Genomic DNA, 12,925 nt, shown 5'->3' on the forward strand with positions numbered 1-12,925 from the left:
ACAAGCTTGGCTTCCCGTTTCGGCTAGGCAGAAAATCCTGGTACTCCTCTGCATGCGCCTGCACATTTCCTTCGTACCGTCGCCGTCTCCGCGCAACATTTCCGGCTATCAGAGCGCTCCCGACTCCCAATCCTTCCTTTTCCATCGATAGCAACAAGATTTTTCCCCGCCAAGTACCGGCCCCGATTGTTCATCCCACACGTGACAGTGATTTATTACTGCCCTTTCACCTGCAAACAGCAAATTTGTACTACGTAGTGACTAACGGCGCGTGCCCTAGCAGAGCACGAACTGCGGCACCAACAAACTGTTGGGCCTTGACTGGGTGATGGCCAGCCCATGCTAGACGGTACTCCATCCACGACTAGTAGAATAAAGAAGCAAGCACGCAAGAGGCAGCTATTTGCTCGGGTGCACTGTCCACACCACGCAATAAGTGGAAACATTCGAGCAAAATTAAAGTGGGCGTCCAGAGAACCACAATGCATGGTGTGGTGGGGGTGGACCATATGAAAACACATCAAAGGCAAAATAAGGACAATTTTTTTCTTTCTTTCTGAAATATAGTAGTACGATTCTTGGCCTGGACTCTGGAGTTATACCAGCAATAGCAAACCACCCATTTCTTGATCAATAAATCGGGCTATGCGTACGTACGTACCACTTTCGCAATTTTGTAAGTACGCAATTGCCCACTAATTGAGCGAACCAACCATTCTAACTTGTTTCTTTTTCCCAAGACTTGTCATCTTTCCTGACATGACCGCTAATGCATCTTCTATCGTCGCCTTTGCGCTAAACCAGTACTGCATTATCTCCAACTGACACTACTCGAGGACGAAATCAACCGGACGAACATTCATGTCCACTGGCAAGCAGGCCCGTGTGTACCCACAGTGACGCAGCAATGCACTGCACGTAGTAGTACGGGACTCGGCGTTTCCACCATTAAAAACAACTATACTCGCAGGCCGTAATAACTCTTGGCACTGCAGTCAAAGCCTGTCCTTGGCAGCATGCTTAATTAGTTTAAGCTGACTTTGGCATCGGACGCTACTCTACTCTAGTCGATGATCGGAGCACCGACTAGAGTAGCAGGCTGTACCTGTACTGCAGTGAAAGCGAAAAGAAAAATCAACTCCTTGACGTCTTGCGGGCACCTTCCTTCCAGGACGACCACACGAAGATGGCGAGGAGTCAAAAATAATACGGCGCAGAGACGGGACACGCCGTGCTGTGCATAAAGGCCAGGAGACCAGTAAGTAACATGATGATACCTATGCTGAGATAGGGTATTAAAACTAACATGCCTGTAATCAAGGGAGGGAGGGAGGGGACATGACAGATTGGCACTTTGACAGGCAGGATAACATCCGTCTCATTCTTATTCTCATCGGCATCATCAGAACTACGTACGAGTACTACTCTCGTAGATCTGACCAAACCCAGCCCTCAAAAGGGTATGATGAACACTCGCTGCGATCTCCGCGCTCCGAGCCAATCAATCCGCGCCAAATCCAACCCCACACATGCCCGGGCATGATTACATTTACGCCCCGCCACGCACGAAACCGCACATGTACTACACCAGCTGTGCGTCGTCGCACTTTGCTGACACTACGAGCGCGGATGATTACACCCCTCCGAGTTGCTGTTACGTGCTGCTTTTCAGGCGGGGCTGAGTGGTTTGTGCCTGCGGTAACCAAGCTGCCGGCATCGGGGCATGGAACCATCCGCCTGCACGCACCGGAGGGAGGGGGGCCCGGGGCCGTCCGATCGCCCATCCGACGGCGCCGGTCCATCCCATCTCGCGTGTCCTGCCCCGATGTGTATTAAACCCCTCTGCTTTCTCATAGTCCGTGCACATCCCTCCCTGACTTCCCGGTGGATGAAGTGGCGTTGTAGCCGGTGACATTACCACACCGTCGTCTCGTACGCTTGCCCTTGGACGGTAGCCCTCGGCTAATCACGGTCGCACTCGCCCGTTTTAATTCCCTCTGATTAGACAGCAATGCTCTAGGAGTATCCAATCTTCCACGGGGGTGCGTGGCATCGGCAACGCTGCGTAGGAGTACACGAGCTTGGTGGCGATGACATGCCACTGACTGGCTCGCTGACACGGCTTCGCACACGAGCTTTCACAGCTTACGTGGTCGTAGTAAAATGTGGCAGGCACATGCGCAGGCCTAGAAGGGAGAGGCCTGCCACTATTCAGCATCTTTGGATCCCCTCCTCTTTCCGAGCGCCAGGAGCTGGAGCTGTGCGACAAGCCTAGCCTACTCTCTCTCGTCGTCCTTTCCAGAGCATCCATCCATCTACACCTAACCTACTGGCCTCCCCTTGTTATTTTACTGTCACACACATGTGTAACTCGAGCTTGTTTATTATTAGTAGTATTCACTCCGATAATTGGCTGTCAATGTAGTCGGAAGGGTCGGTGGAACTGCAGAGAGTGTCGCGCTGGAAGTTCGGGGCCGTTAGCCGGTTTCTTAAGAAACCGGTGACATGCTTGATTGCGCTGTTAGCTTAGCTTAAGGGGAAATGACGCAGGACTGTGACTGGAATTTTGCGTGCCTTTGCTACTTGAGAAAAGGATTAAGAGTGGAATTTTGTGTAGTCGTTGTTTCTCTCTTGGGGAAAAATATGGGAGATGGATGAGTGAGCCTAGTAATTTCCTTCGTAAAGGCTCCTTTTTCTCCATATCCTTTTGGATCTACAAGCTGTAGGCGCCTTTCCGTTTACTACTGACCATAGGTGGTGAGCTGTTAACGATCAGAATTGCATTTTTCTCTTCTTTTTTTCTTATCGGCGTTAGCAAAAAGGCATTTGCTCCAAGGAAAAGCGAGGCATCACACAGACATCGGTGTCACTGGCTCAGAAACACTAGCACAATTTCTCAGGAGTACAGCACTCTGACATGAATAAGACAACAGTCTTCCACATCTTTCGGTTTGAGCTCCGTGCACCATCCCCTGCCAGGTTAATTGAACCGTTTGGAGGTTAGCAGTGAACAGTGATGTTCCAACTGACCACTGTTCCTGGACGCCACTCGCTTTAATCCTGATTAGTGCCAGGTTTATTAGATTAGATGGCGTGTTGAGCCGTTGGCGGATAGGAATAATGAGATCGGGGACAAGTGTCACCACTAAACTTATAAATATTCTACCTGCCGATTCCAAGCGGCTATCTGCTGCCTGCTGAATGCTAATACTATATGCCTGCGTTCTGCAGTCTGCTGGTATATCTTCTTCCTTCTCGGAACTCTTGAATGAGCCCATATAATACGCCCGTGCTCTGTACTTTTTCCGCGTTAGAGGCTGAAGGGGTGAGTAAGAAGCATCGCGGCGTGTACTATCGGTGGCGGTTTGTTCGCATTATTTGCGTGAACAGTGTGCTTCTAGTTTCTCCATCGGTTGTTGCGGACGCGGCGATGTTAGCGTGCTCCTGCTCTGCCGTTGCTCCCTCAACCCATCGAAAGCAGAGTCCACATAACCATTGACTACTCATAACCCACCGTTCGTTTGGATTTCAAGAGAAGGAAATCGTTCGTTTCTTATGATATTTCTGTTGTTATAAACACAGAAAGTGCCGCAATAATTTCTCTAAGCTGAAATTTCCACACACTTTCTTGTTCTTCACTAACAACTCCCGTTTTTATCAGATACTTTGCTCATTTATAAGACTCGCATCATTGTTTCGACACATTAAGACAACATAATATCTTGATCCAATGGAATATGCGAGTATTTAGCCAATAACAATACTACTTAAGTTGAGTTATTAAAAATGTAACCTCTGTAACTAAATATAAGACGTTTTTGCAGTCCAAAACGTCTTATATTTAGTTATAGGGGGGGTTAAGTCTTAAAGGCACAACTGACAAATATTCCTCACGATATCTTTTAGTGGTGATATTGTACAACATGTAGAGAAGGAGATGACTATCATCACTCATATTAACCATGTATGATGTTACTCACGGATAGGGGTTGTAGTACATTTGCAGTCTTTGCAGATAATGATAGGAGATTGTCGAAGTATCACCGCCATACAAGTTACTCATTGTTAGGGGTAGCGATGTGATCCACGAGCTGAGCCATGACATCGAAGATTGCACAGAGCGCATCGCGCACCGTGTCACCTGCAAGGCAGGAGCATCGAGGCGTCAATGCTTCACTCACGGGTTCATGACGGTCACCCCCTGGTGTCTTCGGTCAAAAAGGTTGCATACAAGGTATAATCCAATGAATGATCTCCATCGCTTATGTAGATGAGCGATTCGAGGACATAAATGATAGAGTATTGGGCCAAAAAGGTTGCATAAAAAGGTATAATCCAATAAATGATCATCGTCGCTTATGTAAATGAGGAAATCAGCGACGTAAATGTTTGAGATGACAATACAACCATGTAAATACTACCCGTCATCTCTTATATTAGTGAAGATGTGTCATGTCTTCAAATTTGCCGAGAAAAGACGTTCTGACGTCATATGTTTGTACCCCCCCTCCCCCCGGTTGCCGTGGGCGCTTTGTCATAGTTTTTTCTCAAAGTTGATTCCTCTTCTTTTCCCTTGTTCAACCACCGTGAAAAAAAAGATATATAGAACATTTTTTTCTCAAACCAAAATAAACAGAACTACATGAGAAAACAACACTGCCACAAGTGTGTTCATGACGTACAATTTTGTTATTGCATGATATATTAGTTGACGTGTAATTATTTGATGCCATCACTTTCCTGGACTGTCGCTCTCTCTCTCTCTCAGCACAATACAACACAACACACCGAGCACAACACTTTCCTTGCTTTTCCTCACTCGCCACTTTGGGGCCGTTTGGTTGGGCGCTCAGTTTGCCACGCCTAAACAGAGGCGGGTGTGGCGCGCCCCAAAGTGAGGCGGCCAAAACGAACGCCACACCTTAGGCAAAAATTTCTACAGCAAAAGCCTCTTTCAATTGTGGCGAGCCTAACCTTAGCAGAGAACCAAACATATACCTAAGAAGATGCGGCACGCCACACCTTTGGCGTGGCTAGCTAAGGCCGGCAACCAAACAACCCCTTTCTTCCCTCTGTTGTAATTCTACTAAGGGTAATTCTCTATTGTAATGTTATTAAGGGTAAAACGACGGGTTCGAACGTATTAATTGGTCTCACTTTGTCTATATTATGACATCATGCTCCAAGCATTAATCTATTTGTTATGAACATAATACCTTAAGATGCATGCTGAATAGCAGTCGAGGGGTGTGGTAATACTAGTAGATGCAGATGAATTTCGGTCTACTTGTTTCGGACATAGTGCCTATGTATTGATCATGTCATGAAGAATCATCATAACTGTGTCTTAATCTATCAATTGCCCAACAGTAATTTGTTTACCCACCATTGTATGCTCATGAGAGAGATGCCTCTAGTGAACCTATGGCTCCAGGTCCATTCACTTCATATTTACTAAAACCCCAAAAACACCTCCCTATTTTTATTTTTATTTTATTTTATATATCTACCACTATGAGATTTAATCCTTACAATTGGCGAGAACAGGGTAACTGACAACCCTCTTGCCTTCATTGGGTGCAAGTATTTGTTTTCTGTGTGTGCATGTACCGCTTATCTTGTTTGTGTGGTGTGTCCTATTTGTTCGATAAACCTTGGTTCTTAACTGAGGGAAATACTTATTACTACTATACTATTTCACCCTTCCTCTTCAGGGAAATCCCAACGCCTGTCACAAGTAGCAGTCACATCTATGGATAAAATGCCGATGATTCAAACGTGTCTTGAAGTATGCGCCAAACCTTCGGAGGATTCCTTCTTGAGTACGTCGAGGGCCGTGGAAAACATGGCCCATTCTTCGGTTATCTGTGGGTACTCGGCCCAGCCCATGACTGGCAGCCCGACGTGGTTAGTACCTTCTAGTCCGGGACACCTTCACCCTATCAATGTCGTCTATGGAGGACACCAAGCCCGACAGGTGTTCGATCAAATGTCATTGAGCTTAATTTGGAACTTCATGTTGTTTTTATGGCAACAAGGATGGCGAGGTACTCGATGAAGGAGTATGAGTTGTTGTGTGATGCGTGGTTATCCGTATCTGCGGACTTCGTAGGTAGGAGTGCAAAAGGCTGGGTCTTTTGGCAGCACGTGCATATGGTTCGTTTCATGCGTGAAAGCACATTACACCCTACGACATGCACATCATCTATGAACGCAATGTGAAATCATTAGCGCATCGATGGTGCACCATCCAAAACTATGTCATGAAGTTTTATGGCGCGGTTGAACGGCTGGAGGCAATGTGGCCATAGTGCGACAACCGTGGAGATCATAAGTTTTGCTTCTTCCTGCTCTACACGTTGAATAATTCACTCATTCACCCAATGTTTCTTTACACATTGTGTAGTCTACAATGCTGCTATAATGTACAACAAGTCAGAGGGCAGACCATTCACGCCCATCCATTGTTGGATGAAGCTCAAAGAACGATATGTGTGGGACGACATGTGTTGGCTCTGATTATTCCCGTATCGTCGAATTTGATCTATCCATGAGAACTTGTTGAACATTCGGTTATCTTGTTGAATTTAAACTATTGTTGTACTAGAGACATTTGCATGCTATTTATGGATGATTTGTGCTATTCTATCCAAACTTTGATGAAATTCGACCGGTTTGTTGAAATCCGATATGAAATTTCTGAGTCTACAGTTGGATGGCCGGCTCCCGCATCCATGTCTATGGACTGGTCCCCCATCCACGAATGGATACAGTGTCCTGTTTGAAGGTAAGTGTTGGACATGTCCTAACACTCCGTTCATTTGGATTTTAAAAAAAGGAATCGTTCATTTCTTCTGTTATTTTATTGTTATAGACACAAAGATGTCCTAATAATTTCTTTAAACAGAAATTTCCACACGCCTTCTTGCTCTCCACTAAGAACCCCCAGTTTTATCGGACACTCTGCTCATTTATCACACAACGTAGCATTACAACATTGATTCGCCAAATTAAGACAACATAATTTGTTGACCCAATGAAATATGCCAGTATTTAGCTAATAGCAATAGTACCTAAGTTGAGTTAACAAACATGTCTTAGGCCCTGTTTGTTTGGGCTTTGCTTCTGCTTTTTGCAGCTTTTCCACTTTGGCCAAAAAGCCATAAAATCTTCTAAATAGGTGTTTTTGGAGCTTTTATGGCTTTTGGAGCTCAAATAGATTATATTGACTCATCAAAAGCCAAAAAAGCTTCAAAAGCACCTACTTAGGAGCTTTTATGGCTTTTTGGCCAAAGTGGAAAAGATGTAAAAGCAGAAGCAAAAGCCCAAACAAACAGGGCCTTAAAGGTACAACTGACAAATATTCCTCACGATCTTTTTCATTAGTGATATTTTACAACATGTAGAGACGGAGATCGTCACTCATATTGACCATGTATAAAGTTACTCACGGTTAGGGGTCGTAGTACATTTGTAGTCTTTGCAGGTAACGATTGGAGATTATAGAAATATCACCATTCTAGAAGTTACTCACAATTCGGGGCAACGAGGTCATCCGCCGAGCCATGACATTGAAGCACCATGTCTCACCTGCAAGGCCAGAGCGTCGGGGCATCAACAGTTCACTCATGAGTTTACGATGGTCATCCCATGGTGCCTTGGGTCAAAAAGGTTGCACAAAAGGTATAATTCAATAAATGATCATTGTTGCTTATGTAAATGAGCAATTTGATGACGAGAATGTTGGCGTCTTTGGGTCAAAAAGGTTGCATAAAAAGATATATATCCAATAAATGATCGCCGTCGCTTATGTAAATGAGCAATTTCATGACGAAAATGTTAGCGTCTTTGGGTCAAAAGGTTGCATAAAAAGGTATATATCTAATAAATGATCGTCGTCGCTTCCGTAAATGAGCAATTCGACGGCATAAATGTTTGTGATGTGAATACAAATAGTGTAAATACCCACCATCTCCCATATTTAAATGAAGATGGGCCGTGTCTTCGAATTTACCAAGAAAATATTTTGTTTTGACATAGTATGTTTGCCCCCACTGTGCCGGGTGCTTTATCATAGATTTTTTTGCTCAAAGTTTATTCCTCTTATTTTCTCCTTTTCAACCACCATGAAAAAAACCATGATATACAAAACGATTTTTTGCTTAAGAAAAAATAAACAAAACTTGATGAGAAAACATCACTACGGCAAGTCTGTTCATGATGTAGTACAATTTTCTTATTGCAGGAGGATATATTAATTGACGTGTAATTAATCAGAGAATATAACAGTCATACATCTTTGAAAGGTAGCAGGTGCATTGCATAAACCAAAAGCCATACGTCTAGAAGCGAAAGTACCGAAAGGGCAAGTAAAAGTGGTCTTTTCCTGATCATCTTTTAACACGGGTATTTGAGAAAAACTAGAATAACCATCTAGAAAGCAAAAAATGTGTATGTTTGGATAATCTTTCTAGCATTTGATCAATAAAAGGCAGAGGGTAATGATCTTTTCTAGTAGCTTTGTTTAATTTGCGAAAATCAATTACCATTCTATAACCTGTAAAAATTCTTTGTGGGATCAATTCATTCTTATCATTAGAAACAATGGCAATGCCTCCCTTCTTAGGGACACAATGAACAAGACTTACCCATCTACTATTAGCAATAGGATAAATTATACCTACTGCCAGAAGCTTTAGTATTTCAATTTTACTACTTCCTTCATCTTGGGATTTAACCGTCCTTGGTGATCAACAACTGGTTTAGCATCATGCTCCAAATTAATTTTTGAGCTGACATAGAGTGGGACTAACGCCCTTAAGATCATCAAGAATATATCCAATAGCGGCATGGTGCTTCCTCAGAGTTTTCAACAATTTCTTTTCTTCATGCTCTGAAAGATTAGCATTAATAATAACAAGATATATCTTCTTTTCATCAAGATAAGCATATTTCAAAGTATCAGATAATTGTTTAAGCTCAAACACGGGATCACCCTTGGGTGGAGGTGGATCCCAAGGATTTCAACATGCAAATTGTGTTTCAAAACAGGCCCTTGATTAAACAACATTTCATCTGTCTCCCTTATTTCATTCATAAACATATCATGTTCATGGTCTAGCAAATATTGTTCTAAAGGATCAGTAGGAGGCATGTCAATAGAAGCAAGAACAATAATTTCATCCTTACTAGGCAATTATTTATCATGGGGTTGTCTACGAAATTTAGAGAAATTAAAATTAGGAGACATACCCTCCAAGCCAACAGTAACAATATCTTTCTCGCAGTCTATCTTAGCATTAACAGTATTCAAGAAAGGTCTACCAAATATAATGGGACAAAAATCATCTTGTGCGGAAGCAAGAACAAGAAAATCAGTAGGGCATTTTATTTTCCCACACAAGACTTCAACATCTCTAACAATCCCAATTGTTGATATAGTATCTCTATTGGCAAGCTTAATAGTAACATCAATATATCTTTTATCTTAGCACGTGCAATATCATTCATAATTTCTTTATATAAAGTAAAATGAATTGCACTCACACTAGCACCCACATCACATAAACCATGATAACAATGATCTCCTATTTTAACAGAAACAACAGGCATACCAATAACAGGTCTATGTTTATCTTTAATATCGGGTTTGGCAATTCTAGCAGCTTCATCGCAGAAATAAATAAAATGCCCATCAATATTATCAACCAAGAGATCCTTAACCATAGCAATACTAGGTTCGAATTTAATTTGTTTAGAGGGTGTCGGTGTTCTAGTATAACTCTTACGAGCTAGAGTTGAAGCTTTATCATGATCCTTTATTCTAACAGTAAAAGGTGGTTTCTCAATATAAGCAGTAGGAACAATAGGATCAACATTATAAGTAATAGTTTCTTCTTCAACTTTAATAGGTTCAACTACCTTCACTTCAATGGGAGAATGATATTTAAAACACTTCTCCTTAGGGAGATCAACATGAGTAGCAAAGGATTCACAGAAAGAATCAACTATCTCAGAGTCAAGTCCATATTTAGTGCTAAAATCACGAAAAGCATCGGTATCCATAAAAGACTTAACACAATCAAACTTAAGGTTTATACCTGACTCCTTACCTTCTTGAGTTCCCAATCTTCTGAGTTGCGTTTAATTCTTTCCAATAAATCCCATTTGAATTCAATAGTCTTCTTCATAAAAGAACCAGTACAAGAACTATTGAGCATGGATTGATCATTATGAGAAAGCCGAGCATAAAAGTTCTGAATAATATTTTTTCTTAAGATCTCATGATTGGGGCATGAATATAACATTGACTTAAGCCTCCCCCAAGCTTGATCGATACTTTCTCCTTCACGAGGCCAAAAATTATATATATAATTCCGATCACGATGAACGAGATGCATAGGATAAAACTTCTGATGAAATTCCAATTTTAATCTGTTGTAGTTTCATGATCCAATATCATCGCATAGCCTATACCATGTCAATGCCTTTCCCTTCAAAGATAAAGGGAAGACCTTCTTCTTGACAACATCCTCGGGAAACCTGCAAGCTTAAATAATCCATAAACTTCATCCACATAGATTAGGTGCATATCAGGATGTAATGTTCCATCTCCTGCATAAGGATTTGCTAGCAGTTTCTCTATCATACCCGAAGGGATTTCATAATAAATATTTTCAGTAGGTGTAGTAGGTTGAGGAGCAACTCTTTGCTCTTCCGATCAAGGTGAAGATACCCCGAACAAGCCCCTCAAAGGATTATTTTCCATAGTAACAAGTGACAATAAATTTCAGCACACTATATAAAGGTTTCCTTACCAAATTCCACTTACTAAAGGCGCTTCACTCCCCGGCAATGGTGCCAGAAAAGAGTCTTGATGACCCACAAGTATAGGGGATCTATCGTAGTCCTTTCAATAAGTAAGAGTGTCTAACCCAACGAGGAGCAGAAGGAAATGACAAGCGGTTTTCAGCAATGTATTCTCTAGAAGCACTGAAATTATCGGTAACACATAGTTGTGTGATAAGATAATTCGTAATGGGTAACAAGTAACAAAAGTAAATAAGGTGCAGCAAGGTGTCCCAATCCTTTTTGTAGCAAAGGACAAACCTGAACGAACTCTTATATGAAGCAAAGTGCCCCTGAGGACACATGAGAATTACTGTCAAACTAATTTTCATCATGCTCATATGATTCACGTTCGTTACTTTGATAATTTGATATGTGGGTGGACCGGTGATACATCTCCAACGTATCTATAATTTTTGATTGTTTCATGTTGTTATATTATCATTCTTGGATGTTTTATTATCATTCTTGGATGTTTTATAATCATTTTATATCATTTTTTGTATTAACCTATTAACATAGTGCCAAGTGCTAGTTGCTGTTTTTGCATGTTTTTATATCACAGGTAATCAATATCAAACGGAGTCCAAATGCAGCGAAACTTTTTGTTGATTTTTTTGACCAGAAGACATCCAATGGGCTAGAGAAGCGCCTGGGGGGTGCTTCGAGGGGAGCACAACCCACCAGGGCGCGCCTGGGGGCCCAGGCGCGCCTGTAGGATCGAAAGTATGTCTAGAGGGGGGTGATTAGACTACTTGACCAAATAAAAATCTAGCCTTTTCCCAATTTTAGTTCTTGGCAGATTTTAGCTATCTTAGCGCAAGTCAAGAAATCTCCATACAATTCAAGCAAGCATGCAAAAGAGTATATGAGCAGCGGAAAGTAAAGCATGCAACTTGCAAGAATGTAAAGGGAAGGGTTTGGAGGATTCAAACGCAATTGGAGACACGGATGTTTTTGTCGTGGTTCCGATAGGTGGTGCTATCGTACATCCACGTTGATGGAGACATCAACCCACGGAGGGTAACGGTTGCGCGATTCCACGGAGGGCTCCACCCATGAAGGGTCCACGAAGAAGCAACCTTGTCTATTCCATCACGGCCGTCGCCCATGAAGGACTTACCTCACTAGCTGTAGATCTTCACGAAGTAGGCGATCTCCTTGCCCTTACAAACTCCTTGGTTCAACTCCACAATCTTGTCGGAGGCTCCCAAGTGACACCTAGCCAATCTAGGAGACACCACTCTCCAAGAAGTAACAAATGGTGTGTTGATGATGAACTCCTTGCTCTTGTGCTTCAAATGATAGTCTCCCCAACACTCAACTCTCTCTCACAGGATTTGGATTTGGTGGAAAGAAGATTTGAGTGGAAAGCAACTTGGGGAAGGCTAGAGATCAAGATTCATATGGTTGGAATGGAATATCTTGACCTCAACACAAGTGTAGGTGGTTCTCTCTCAGAAAATATGTATTGGAAGTGTAGGTATGTTCTGATGGCTCTCTCCACGAATGAAGAGTGGGTGGAGGGGTATATATAGCCTCCACATAGAATCTAACCGTTACACACAATTTGCCAAACTCGGTGGGACCGAATGGTTAAACTCGGTCGGACCGATTCAGCAAACCTAGTGACCGTTAGGATTTTCGGTGGGACTGAGATGCAACTCGGTAGGACCGATATGGTTAGGGTTAGGGCATAACGTAATCTCGGCGTGACCGATTACACAAACTCAGTGGGACCGATTTTGGTAATAAGCTAACCAGAGAGTTGGTCAGGTAAACTCGGTGGGACCGATTCGCTCATCTCGGTGAGACCGAAATGTTACAAAAGGGAAACAGAGAGTTTACATTGCAATCTCGGTGGGACCGATCGCTCATCTCGGTAAGACCAAAACGTTACGAAGGGAAACAGAGAGATTACAATCCCATCTCGGTGAGACCGAGATCCCTATCGGTGAGACCGATTTGCCTATGGTTTGTGGCAGTGGCTATGACATTTGAAACTCGGTGGCGCCGGATAGAAAGAATCGGTGGGGCCGAGTTTTACTTTTGTTTTAGGTCATATGTGGATGTGGGA

Source organism: Triticum urartu, chromosome 4A (genome assembly GCF_056163025.1).
Source record: "Triticum urartu cultivar PI428250 chromosome 4A, HENAU_Tu73, whole genome shotgun sequence".
NCBI lineage: Eukaryota > Viridiplantae > Streptophyta > Magnoliopsida > Poales > Poaceae > Triticum > Triticum urartu.